Raw genomic sequence first — 11924 nt, 5'->3', positions numbered from 1 at the left:
TCCCATGTATTTCTACTTTCTCCACAATAAATTTTTGGTTTACAATAGTTGTTGTCGGTGTTTGGTTAGAGTACGCAAATCTCACACAAAGTGACCCGAAGCGGCTTTAGTTTGATCAGAATTCCAAAGCAGCTAAATGTTCCATCGCTGCTATTGTTTGTCACCAGTCATTGCCTAAATGACATCTTAACATTTCATGCTCGTTCTCATAATGTTCTAATTATACAATATATTTCATATGGAGGGAGATGGTTAGTTGTCATAGCAATAGCAGCATAATGGAGTATCTCCTGCCCCAAATCCTCCTTTGAGCCCAATTATTGCAAATTCCTAATGGCATTGAAATTAGCTGCCAAACTAAGGATTGAAAGGAACGACAGATTCTCCCTCTGATGAATCAGATGAAGCTGGAGTGACTTCCAATCAAAGCAAAAACTCAGACAGAGAGAAAAATGGTACCCTGAACTTCAAAGGCTCAAAAAGGTAACATGTTAAAACTTCAGATCAGGGAAAAATAGGAAGTTATGAAAGAATTTATGATACAACTAAAGAAAGATTTTCTTTTTAAGCAGTGATGAAGGAAAAGCATTGAAACCAATTAATGAAAAGCTCACTGTGCTAACATCTAAGAGAAGAGAAATAGAAGAAACAATTAATGAAGCTTTAGAATTAAGCATTAAACTGAACCTATCCAAAGAGTCTCTTCAGAAAGAAATACATGATCTAAAAGACAAAACTGAAGAAGCGGCGAGCCATGGTAGGAGGAAAAACTTACATTTATGCAGATTTAATGAAACTGAATGCCCAGTTGATTTACTCAATGCCCAGTGGATTAATGAAATGTGCCCAAATTTATTCTCAAGCCAGATGAGACAACATGTATTCATAGTTGGCTACATTGTAAACCACTGGCTAAAAAACACCAGTGAAACAGTTTAAAATTTTGCAAGATTCACAAGAAAGTTAGACGTTTCCCACACGCTGAGTTCCAGAGATTATCTAAAATAGAAAGGCAAACCAGTAGAAATCATTCAACATCACTCAGCTGAAACGGTCGAAAAGAGAGGAGCAGGTGGAATCTTTACACAGATGAGTTAAGGGAAGCAGGCTTTAAATGCAAATGGTGATTTCCTTTAAAGATCATAATATGGCATAACAGTTAAGTATTAGCTGCTTGGGCCCAAAGCTTGCTAATTAGCAATTAGGGAGTTAGATGATTATTACATTAAAGCTAAAATCATTATTAGGTCTGATTTGATAGTGCTCCTCCTCTACTTTTTATATTTTTAAGGATACAATTTTATATCAATATATATACAGCGCGCCCGCGCCATATGCGGGCGCGCTTTACGTGGCTTGAGCATACGCGCTCAAGCCGCAGGGTGTGCGCGGGGCGGAAGGGGCGGTGCGTCCCATTCAATTGCATGGGCGCGTGCGCCCGTTGTGCGCCGCCCGCCGCCATGCACGAGCCTCATTGTTTACAATGGGGCTTGAGCATAGGTGGAATTCGCCTTATGCAGAGGGATCCGGAACGGATCCCCACGTAAGGCGAGGGCCCACTGTGTGTGTGTGTGTGTGTGTGTGTGTGTGTGTATTAAATTATATAAAGTTATATATAACTTTAATATATATATATATATAATATTGATAATTTTATATCAGAGGTTTGTTGTTGTTAATTCTCTTTGAACTATGGCAACTTCATGAATGATAGGTTTTAAAGGTACCTTATCATCAGCAGCCTTGGCCTATAGGGTTTTCAGACGTTGTTTTTTAGTGTGACGTTGTGAATCATCTCGCTCACGCCTTTTGGGTTTGTTATTTACATTATGCAGCTGCATCAACGCCCATCTCTGGATTCAAGTATTCAAATAAATACGGAGTCCACGTTGCGAATGCATTCAGAACATGTTCAAGGCATGCAGCATTTTATCCCAGGTTTACCTGGGTCTATTCACATTGGTTATTCACACTATTGACAATGTGGACCTGTTAAAAAATAAAATCGGGGGGAACCCTGATATCGATTATCCTGGATTAACTGGGTTTTTTTTTTGGGCAGACCCCCTCCCCAAACTTCATTGAATGCATTTGAGATGCATGTGAACAATGGAAATTCAACCTGGATTATTTTTACAGTGTGAATAACCCTTGTGTTTTCTCCGATGGAGTTGATTCATCCAAAATGTGGTCTTCCTCTCTTCCTACTGCCCTCCACTTACCATTATTGTCTTTACTCCTCATGATATGGCTAAAGTACAATTTCAGTTTACTGTAGTTCTTGGCTTCTAGGGAGAGTTCAGATTTGATTTAGAACTCATTGATTTGTCTTTTTAGTAGTCCACAGCAACCGCAGAACTCTTCTCCAGCACTTTCATAGTCAGAAGACTAATGGACAAGAAGATATTAATTACTCTTAGCATTTCAGCGTACTCCTTTTGGATGACTGTTATACTGCACTTGAATGATGGACTGAGCAAGATATAAGAAAAAGTCATGGAAATATTACCTGATTGATTTCATTGCAGATCTTCAACACAATGTGAGTAACTAAATGAACAGACTTTGTCAACATTTAACAGAAATGTAAGCCGTCCCGACTGCATTTTGTAGAGAGGTGGGATATAAATAAATTTTATATTATTATTAATACAGAAATGTCCTTCCAACTCTTGACTTCTATTGTTGTAGGCAGTTCTGTCCCAAGTGCTGAATATCTGCTTATAGTTTTGTTTATGCAATTTTTTTTGCCTTTTTGCCAGAATAATGTATTGCAGTGCTATAAAGTGCTTACATAACTTCTATGCTGCATTATGATCACTTACTTACTTGGAGAAGAAAGAGTGACACTCCCTGATCCTTCCAGGAAGCAATGTTTATCTTAACATCACATTGCAAATTTCCACATCTTTGTTAAGTGTAAAAAAGATGTAAGGAAAGCAGAAATGCACATCAGGATACTTCTAGTTTTGATGGGGTGGTGTAGCCCACAATGGTCCTGGAGGAAGGGAAAATTGACCCTAGACGCTCTGAAGTTGCCCACTCCTGGCCTAAAGCTAATGCGGTCTTTCCAAAATTGTAAGGGATAGCTTGACTATCAAACACTGTAATCCAGGCACTGATCTGCTGGTAGGAATATACTGTTGTTGGCTGGACCCAGAAAGGCTGATTTCATTCTGCAGAGCAGTTAAAATTTTTTATTCTGTTGTCATCTATGTGTATGTTGGAAAGTATAGCAATGTAGATTTTGGCCTTCTCATCCATCTCCCGAGGCTGAAACATCAAGGAGAACTTTCCTCCCTGTTGCGTTCTTGAAAGGAAAGAAGTGTACATGTAGCCAGAAGCAAAGGGAACTCCCAGGCATGTCAAAATGAATGCAAGTCACAGTGTGCATCCTAGTTATGTCAGGTGCCTTCTTTGAAGCATCCAAAACAAAAATTAAAATAAGAAATACAAAGTTCTGCATACAGACATGGAGGAAACACATTTCTGCATTTGTAATGAGGTTTTGCTATGCAAGTGGTTTTGCCTTTAGGCATCTTGGTGTTTCCTTTTAATGATGGAAATGTCAGCACTTCTTTTCCATTAATTATAACACAGCATTTGAACAACTTATACTTGTATCATGACTGGAAACAAGGTCAGATGAAAGTCAAGGCCCCCTGACCTGGACATTGCTGTATGCATTTATGTAGATTTCAAGACAGTACTATGGAAGCTGTTAATGGATTAAGAGTCCACGTCTAATTTAAATGGGGCAAATACGTTATTATTAAAACATGAACTGAAACATGACGGTCATAGAGGTCTTTGCTCTTTTGTCTGTGATTCATAAATTCAAAGAAACAACCCAAAGAGAAATTTAAACCAAGGGTGGAGATGCTTTACGACAGAAGAAGAATTTAATACGTGACCATGATGGAATAAAAAAAAAAGATGGAAAAATGCAAAAGGATGAACAGCAGATGGATAGAAAAATCCTTTGAAGACAAATTCCAGATTTTGAAAAGTGAGGTTAAAGATGCACTCAAAGCACTTGGGAATAATATATCATCAGGAACAGCTGACATACCAATATAAATTAATACAATCCATAGGTAGAATCAAGTCCAGTTCAAACTAAATCTGCCAACAAATATGGAAAACAAAACAGTGGGCCACAGATTGGAAGTGATAAATAAACATTCCTATACACAAAAAAGGAGACACAAAAGATTGCAGTAATCACAGGACCATTGCACTAACTTCCCACACAAGCAAAGTCATGCACAAAATTCTGCAGCGAAGCCTCCTACCATACATGGAATGAGAAATCCCAGAAGTGTAAGTTGGGGTTCAGGAAAGGAAGAAGCACTAGGGGTCATATAGCAAACATATGATGGATAATGGAGAACACCAGAGGATTCCAGGAGAAAATTGACATGTGCTTTATTGACTACAGCAAAACATTTGACTTCATGGACCACGGAAAGCTATGGAATGCTCTCCAAGAAATGGGAGTGTCACTACATCAGTTTAAATGTTACTTCTTAAATTAAAAGGTTGGGCGGGAAACATCTTCTAAGAATTCCAGACACACACTATAGTGTAATTCGGAGGGCATTCTCCATTTCAGCCCCCCAACTCTGGAACACCTTGCCCGACGAGCTCCGTACAGCCACCTCCCTCGATGCTTTAAAAAGGACTCTGAAGACCTTCCTTTTTCGCCAGGCTTTCCCCCCATGAGCTCTTTTGTGATCCTTCTCCCCTTCTAGTGATGTACATATGCATTTTCTCTTGTCAGCTATGTGTATTGGGGTTTTTATGATGTTTTAATTGTTTTTATATTGTATATGTGGGGGGTTGGAGGGTTTTTTGTCATTTTATATTGTTTTTATATATCTTGTACACTGCTGTGATCATAGAGGAATAGCGGTATAGAAATAAATTTATTATTATTATTATTATTATTATTATTATTATATTATTATTATATTATTATTATTATTATATTATTATTATTATTATTATTATTATTATTATTATTATTATTATTATTATTAAAAAGTTCAGAAGATAAAGCACACTTTGGAAACACTATAAGAGTCAATACATCATTCACATTTTCAACTGTTAATTCGTAAAGGGGTTCTTCTAATATTGCAAGCATGTCACTTTATCTGCTGGGAAACTCTCCCCAGCAATTTCTCAGTGGCCAGAGACAAGGAGACACTGTAGGTTCCTGGTAGTTTTCCACTTCATATGTCTGTCTAGTCTTTCCCAAATAAATTATATCCTTTGGAAGGGGTTGTAACAGGTAAGTAATAACAAACTCAGGAGCTTGAAAGCGATGTTGCAGCTTGTTCCAAAGCCAGAACCAGAAGTCCTAAATATCAGAAAGATTCCTGACTTTGCATACTCTTTGGCTACATTATAAAGACTCTTCTTCTAATATTTAGGGAGAAACCATGTAATTTAAATATGATAGCCCCTCAAATATTTGAAAATGATGAGCCCATACAGACAGACCAAAATAAAGCTGCTTTGGGTCACTTTGGAGGTATGCTGTTTAAATGATGCCTGCGTCCTAAGAGGCCGGAAGCTGTGCCAATGCCACGCTCCAGTCCTAAGGATTGGAGTGCAGCTTTGGCACAGCTTCTGGCCGCTTAAGATGCATGTGTCATTTGAACAGCATACCTCCAAAGAGACCCAAAGCAGCTTTATTTTGGCCTGTCTGTATGGACCTTTAGGACTATCCTAGTACCTTAAATTGCAGATGTTTTTTTGGGGGGGGGGGGACATTGCAACTCCCTATACCCATTCAAACAGTGTTGTTGTGTTGACTAGTGGCCATACTACTGTGAAGTTGTGTGCCAAACAGTAGTCCTTCCAAGCTCTAAGTTGGCTATGTAGCCCCACTTTCACAGCAAGCTGGACTAACAGGGATGGTGGTTGGATGGTCTTGCCTCTGGAGCCAGATATTAGACTGCTTGTCACTTCGTCTCATCCCATTTGTGGAAAATGTTTCTTGTTAAAAGTGTTCAGTTAATTGTCAAGCAAGGCAGATAACTTAGAAGGTTGGATCGCTGTTAATGAGATGTTCGTCTGGTTTATGCACAATTACACATGGACCACACACTGTCCTTCCTTCCTTCTCCGCCCTCTGAAATGTAATTCAGCATGGGTTGCCATCTGGCATTATTCAGTTTTAGCCCAAGGCCCAAATGTGTGGTGCACCATCCACATCTGGCATACCTTCTTGTTATTCTGCACAGTGATAATGTAATTACACTTCCACTTTGCCCAACAAATAGAACATGCACATCTCCGCTCTTAAAATCTTCTCCTTATTGGTCTGCTTCAAACAGGCGGGATGGACAGGGACAGCAATTTTGTTTCATCTTCGTATAAAAAAAGCTTTTTGAAAAACTTTCTAATGTTTATTTGTCATTAGGAAGTTTTTCAAAAAGCTTTTTTTGTACTCTTGAGAAATCTGTCTACATGTAACACCAAATGGACAGGAATTTACAACCTGCAGAAGTGCAAAACATTAGCACTCGCTGATCCATTGCATTTGCACCCAATATCCTCAGGCAGCACTAGCGGCAACAACTAGCCTACTATGCCAACCCATCGCAGACTTGGCTGCTGTATTTGTGAGCTACCATTTGAAAATTTCCCCAAATTACCTCTGCTGTAGCATTATCTATACGTGGCAGCCCCTAATGGGAGGCACCAAGTAAATCTTCCATTCGTGCCATGTCACAGAATTGTGAGAAATTTTAAAACGGCACTCATTGTTGCATCATAATGGTTGTAAATTATGCAACCGAGTCAGGTATTTGTGCTTGTTGTTGTTCTTGTTGTGTTCCTTCAAGACATTTCCAACTTACGGTGACCCAAAGGTGATTCTGTCACACGGTTTTCTTGGCAAGATTCGTACAGAGGAAATTTTTGCCATTACCTTCCTCTGAGGCTGAGAGAGTATGACTTGAGCAAGATCACCCAGTGGGTTTCCATGGTCAACCAGGGCTTCAAACCCTGATCTTCAGAGTCATGGTTCAATGCTGTAACCACTACCTCACACTGGCTCTTCGACAGTATTTGTGTAGTTTTCTGAAATCCCCACATTTCTCTAACATTTCATATACTGTTACGGAATAAAAACAAAACAACAACAAGGGTGAACTAAAAGTTTCAACAACCTTTCCTCTTTGCCCACATAGAGAGATAGTTGTTCTATATACGGTATTGCATTTGCTTGCTTTTCACCATTATCCTGACTTTGTAGCCATGCACATAATGTTTTCCCACATTCAGTCTTAGTGGTGTTTCATTTTCAGAATATTAAACATAGAGAGACTTGTATTTGGATGTCTGATTCTATATGAAAACAAGAGACTTCACAGGAATGAAATTTAAACTGATTTTCCATATAAGTGCATCACAACAGGGCAACTAAAATGGTGAACGGTCTGGAAACCATGCCCTATGAGGAACAACTTAGGGAGCTGGCTGTGTTTAGCCTGGAGAAGAGAAGGTTTAGAGGTGATATGATAGTATTTGAAGTGGTATCATATTGAGGATGGAGCAAGCTTATTTTCTGCTGCTCCAGAGAACAGGACACGGAACAATGGATGCAAGCTACAAGAAAAGAGATTCCAGCAACATTAGGGAGAACGTCCTGACATTAAGGGCTGTTTGACAGAGGAATGCACTCCCTCAGAGTGTGGTGGAGTCTCCTTCTTTGGAGGTCTTCAAACAGAGGCTGGATGGCCATCTGTTGGGGATGCTTTGATTGAGAGTTCCTGCATGGCAGGCGGTTGGACTGGATGGCCCTTGGGGTCTCTTCCAACTCCATGGTTGTGCATGTCAGTTAAAGACTAAACAGAGAGGATCTTGAGGCATGTCAAGACAGCAAGAAAACACTCCTTTTCTTTTTGTCAGCATGTATGTACATCTTGTTATTGTTAAGAAGGTAATATGTTGAAAACTGAGTTCTGTTGCATGCGTCAGTTCTGGCCTAAAATTTAAAAGGCTTCAAGTTAATCTTGAAGGGGTATCAAATACAGAGAAGTATTGAATAACACAATAGTAACACAATAGAGCTGACAGATACTCTTTCCAAAATACAGCAAAGGAAAAGGTGACATTATCTTTCAGATGATAACTCCTAGCCCAGTGGCTAGGAAATTTTGCAGCTTGTTAGTTCACCAAAAATGAAATGAAATAAATTCCAGACTCCAATGGATCTTCCCATTGTTGTTGTGTTGAGAAAAGAGTGAGTATAAAATGTCATTTTAAGTGACAGACCCCTTGTTCAAAACAGTAAATTTACAGCTGGCCATGCAGTTAACAAAAGAAGGTACACAAAAGGAGTTTGTGTGTGTGCATTTGTGTATTAGTTCTATGCTCATGATTATTTTTAAGTGGCTTCAGGCTAATTTTTGAGGAAGCTTAAACATATGCTGTTAACTTCTGAACGTATCATGATTTGCTCCTCACTGTTCACTTCATAATTTGTCACATAAGTTGTTAATGCCATTTCCTTTGTTTCTTCCACTTGATTTTCCCAGAAGGAAGCTCAGATCAATTTGTATAGAAGAGGCTTTTAATAGAAGGCTATCATGTTACCAGAGATGAAGGTTAGATTTGTGTGTGTGTGGACTACAACATCCAGCTTTCAAGGGGTTACAAATCCACCTGAAATGTCAAGTTCACAGTTTTAGTGAATTCCTGGACTCTGATCTGAGTCTGGACAGCAAGATGTCTAGTGGGCAAGAATGTGCTTACATAGTTAAAACTAGCATGCCAGCATTACCCATTCCTTGAGAAGTCAGATCTGGCTACAGTGAAATATGATTGCAGCCCATTTGTATTACAGTAAGGCAATCTATAGAGAGCTAGTATGGTATAATGGTTTGAGTGTTGGACTGCAACTTATGATGACTCTAAGGTGACCCTATCATGGGGGTTTCTTGACCAAGCTGGGATTCAAACCCTGGTCTCCAGAAACATAGTCCAACACTCAAACCACCACACTGGCGCATGGTGATTCCATAGCATCCTTCAAATATTTGGAGGGCTGTTACATATCTGAAGGCCTGCTCTTCAGACCTGGAAGTGTTGTCACTTCCAAATGTACAAAAAAAGTGATTTTGACTATATATTAGAATGAGCTTCTAGAATGGCCTGTCTGAGAGTAGTACAAGGCTGCCCTGTTAGTGATTTGTAAGGTAGGGCTGTATAGTCAATAATTCAAGAGGAGCACCTTCTATTCAGGAAGGAGGTACAGTTGAGCCTTATCTTATGTGGGTGATCTGTTCCGCCCCCCCCTCCATGTAAGCCGGAAAGCGCGTTTGCTCGAGCCCTATTCAATATAATGGGGCTCAGACGTGGCGACGTGGCACCATGGGTGCACCACAGGTTGCACACGCCATTCACTGTATTGCTGCACGGCTTCAACATAAGCTGAAAGCTGCATATAGTGCGCCTGCATATGGCATGGGCGCACTGTATTTCTATGTCAGAGACAGAAGCAGAATGAACCTTCAAGTATGTCCACACTGCAAGGCCAGCATGATTATATTTAGATGAAGTTTCATGCTGCAGGGGAAAAATAATTCCTGATGAATAAAGAAATCTTCAGATGTTGTATCTCTGCATTAAAAGAACCTCTCAAGTGCTAATAATGTGCTCTTAAGACTTCCTAAGACCTCATTAGCAGGTGTCTTCATTAGTTCTCATTAAGAGGATTCATTGTGAAGAGGAGCAGGCAAAAGTTATGGAGGTTCTTGCAGTTGTTGCTCAAATATGTCAGCCCAACTTAGAAGAGTATATAGTACAGTGTCTTTATCCCAGGCCTGAATCCTGCATACCTGTCCTACTGACAATTTGATGGATTCTTTTTACTGGCTATCATCACAGCTAAGTAATGTGGGCTCCAACCTGGACAAAAGCCTCAATTCCAGCCTCAGTCCACAAACCCACTTAGATCAGAGGAACCAGCAATAAAGGACAGCAAAAAGGACACACAGAGTTCGAAAGCTGAGCTTCAACTCTGAAACGAAAAGCAACAATCTCTGCATGTATGGGTATGGTTTGTTCCTGATAGTGTCTGCTCTGTAGGGTGTTATAATAGAAAGGCCTGTGTTATGAAGAACAAGTAAGATAGGGAGATTTCTTCATATGGCCCTTGTATGCCATTCTCTCTAACTGAAAGGAGGAAAATTGGGAGTGCATTTGTGGGGAGAGGCATGGGAAGGTTTTGGAGTACTGCATTTCTCCAAGTATTCCACACCCATTGATAGATAACCATTGATCATGGTCGATCATCACTGACAAATCAATAATTGCAAGTGGTTGTTGACAGAACATCACCAACGAGCAAAGAAAATAGTAATATAGAAAATATAAAATTCCAAGTTTGGAAAGGCTCCAGAGACACAAAGCAATACTTTAAGCCGGTGTTTCCTAACCGTCCTAATGCCACAACCCTTTAATACAGTTCCTCATGTTGTGGTGACCCTCAACCATAAAATTGCAGTGTCTTGGTTTCTAAGACCATCGGAAACATGTTTTCCGATGGTCTTAGGCGAGCCCAGTGAAACCAGTGGGAATTAATTCTTTAACTTTATTTTCTAGGAAAGAGATGGGAGGTGAGAGAGGTTGACTGATCTGAGAAGCATGAAAGTTTCCTGTGGGCTCCTTTCTGTTGGCGAAGTGTCTTATTTGGAACTCTTGGGTCTTGACACCATTGGAACTCTCGAAGGTTTTGCAGCTCCAGGTTGTCTTATCCCATTTTTCTCGATGTGCTTCTGCTTGAGGTCAGAACACATGACAGCTTCCACATTTGAATCTGAATTTCCTTGTTGTTTTTTTTTTTTTAACATTACATGCACCAAATTGCAATCTCCTCCGACTGATTTCTCTTCCTGCTCCCCATGTTTGGAATAAAGTGATCAACATTCCCGTCTTCACAAACAAGATTGTCAGGACTCCTCTAAAAGGATGAGATGAGTAAATCCTGCTTTCTGTGAAGTTAAAAACTACGTAGAGGAAATAAGCATATGTATACAACAGGATGTTTTATTCAATCCATCTGTTAGTATCAAGAGAAACTGGGCAAAAAAGATTGGGCGAAGGGATAGGTTTGTATGTTGTTGTTGTTTTTAAAAAAATAAACATGTGACGGACGCCTTTTTCAATCCCTCCATTTAAGATTTTAACTATAATTAGCTAAAGACATCCATATGGTGACTTTTACAATTCCAGATGGATTTCTGTCATCTTGCACATGATCTTTGCCTCTCTGTGAAGGAGACATGAGTAATCTTGGAAATATTAATCTGACTCTGACTATATTTATCCTTCAAACAACAGCAAACATGTCACACATTGATTTCTTTCTTGGCATAAGATGGCACAAGCTGGCGGTGGAATCTATAGTTTGCCAGCATTTACAGTAGGTAGAAGTGAGGGGTAATGGATCTTGGCCATGATGATGATAATGCATAAGTGTAAGAACATTCACAGTAACTACACACATTTGTATATTGTCACTTATCTCCCCCCCACACAATTTGATTGCTTTATGAATGATGCTTTATTTGTTGCTTTATGCATGCCCATTACACCTTTTCCTACAACAAATGGTGCCAGAATCACAGAAATAGGTGAGTTATCCTAAGTTCATATCAGATAAATTCAGTAATATGTAAAGTTGAAGACTTTCATGGCTGGCATCCATAGTTTTTTGTGGGGTTTTCGGGCTATATGGCCATGTTCTAGAAGCGTTAGTTCCCGGTGATGTGAAGATATGCCAGCCATTCCTGAAGATGCCAGCCACAGATGCTGGTGAAACGTCAGGAATAAACTCTTCTAGAACATGGCCACATAGCCTGAAATGCCCACCCACCCACAATTCAGTAATAGTTTGCAATCTT

General features: G+C 39.7%; 1 long non-coding RNA gene across 1 annotated transcript; it reads left to right on the top strand.

Moving 5' to 3' along the window:
* The first annotated feature begins 2120 nt into the window (after window positions 1–2120).
* LOC121914619 lies at window positions 2121–11169 on the top strand. The gene is made up of 3 exons (XR_006100549.1): window positions 2121–2542; window positions 8556–8624; window positions 10624–11169. It is a non-coding gene; the product is annotated as an uncharacterized LOC121914619 (long non-coding RNA).
* The last annotated feature ends 755 nt before the right edge of the window (window positions 11170–11924 follow it).

This window comes from Sceloporus undulatus, chromosome 8 (genome assembly GCF_019175285.1).
Source record: "Sceloporus undulatus isolate JIND9_A2432 ecotype Alabama chromosome 8, SceUnd_v1.1, whole genome shotgun sequence".
In the NCBI taxonomy this organism is placed as follows: Eukaryota; Metazoa; Chordata; class Lepidosauria; order Squamata; family Phrynosomatidae; genus Sceloporus; species Sceloporus undulatus.
This window is presented reverse-complemented; position numbering and strand designations above follow the sequence as displayed.